Below are 1,327 nucleotides of genomic sequence, written 5' to 3' on the forward strand. Positions count from 1 at the left end.
CTCTCTTTCCGGTGTCTGGAGTTATGGTGTGGGTGTGGGTGTGTGGGTGTGTGTGAACATACTTCTGTGTAAGATATGTGTGTGCATGTACATGTGGACACCAAAATTCTTTCCTTTTTTCTTTTCTTTTTGTTTCTCTTTTTGTTTGTTTGTTTTTCTTTCAAGGGTTTGTTTGTTTCTCAAGGCAGGGTTTCTCTGTCCTGGAACTCATTATATAGACCAGTATGGCCTCAAACTCACAGAGCTCTGCCTGCTTCTGCCTCCTGAGTGCTGGGATTCAAGGTGTGCGCCACCACCGCAGACATCTTGCATTTTTTATTTATTTTATTTTCAAAATATGTATCAATGTAATGTATGTCTGCATGAGTGTTTATAAGTCACATGACTTCAGGTACCCTCGGAGGCCAGGAAAGGGAGCTGAAGCTACAGGTGACTGTGAGCTGCCTGATGGGGGTGCTAACTAAACCCAGGGTCCTCTGCAAGTGTTTTTACTGCAAAGCCACCAATCCATCCCCAGAAATTGTTAAAGTGTGTGTGTGTGTGTGTGTGTGTGTGTGTGCAGTACCCACCAAGGCCAGAAGAGGCCTTAGATCTCCTGTACCTGGTAGTTATGAGCTGCAAAATACAGACGATGGGAACTGGTCCTCTGCAAGAGCTCTTAACCACTGAGACTTTTCTCCAGCTGTGTGTACCTTGTTTTGTGAGACAGGGTCTCTCTCTTTTACCTGTGCTTACTGACCAGCTAGGCTATGTCTCTCTGCATGGGATTACCTGGGCTCTGAGGACAGACATCTAGTCCTCAAACCTACAGCAAGCATTTCATCAACAGTTATCTTCCGATCCACTCTGTTGTTTCTAGAGGTACCTGTGACCTCCCACACACACCTGCTGACTCACCTGCAGCTCAGACACACACCCACATGTGCACGCGCGCACACACACACACACACCTGTTGATTCACCTGTAGCTCAAACACACCACACACACCTGCTGACTCACCGGGAGCTCAGATACACCTCCAACACACACACTGACTCACCTGCATCTCAGACACACCACACACAAACCTGGAGCTCAGACACACACAAACACACACACCTGCTGACTCACCTGAAGCTCAGAAAAACACCCACACACCTGCGGATTCACCTGGAACTCAGACAACTCCCACACACCTAGTGCCCCACCTGGAGCTCAGACACATCACACACACACTTACTGACTCACCTGGAACTCAGACACATCACAGACACTTCCTGACTCACCTGGAGCTCAGACACACAATCACACACCTGCTGACTCTCCTGGAGATCAGACATACTCCCA

The sequence above is a fragment of the Myodes glareolus genome, chromosome 8 (assembly GCF_982192425.1).
Source record: "Myodes glareolus chromosome 8, mMyoGla1.1, whole genome shotgun sequence".
Classification (NCBI taxonomy): domain Eukaryota; kingdom Metazoa; phylum Chordata; class Mammalia; order Rodentia; family Cricetidae; genus Myodes; species Myodes glareolus.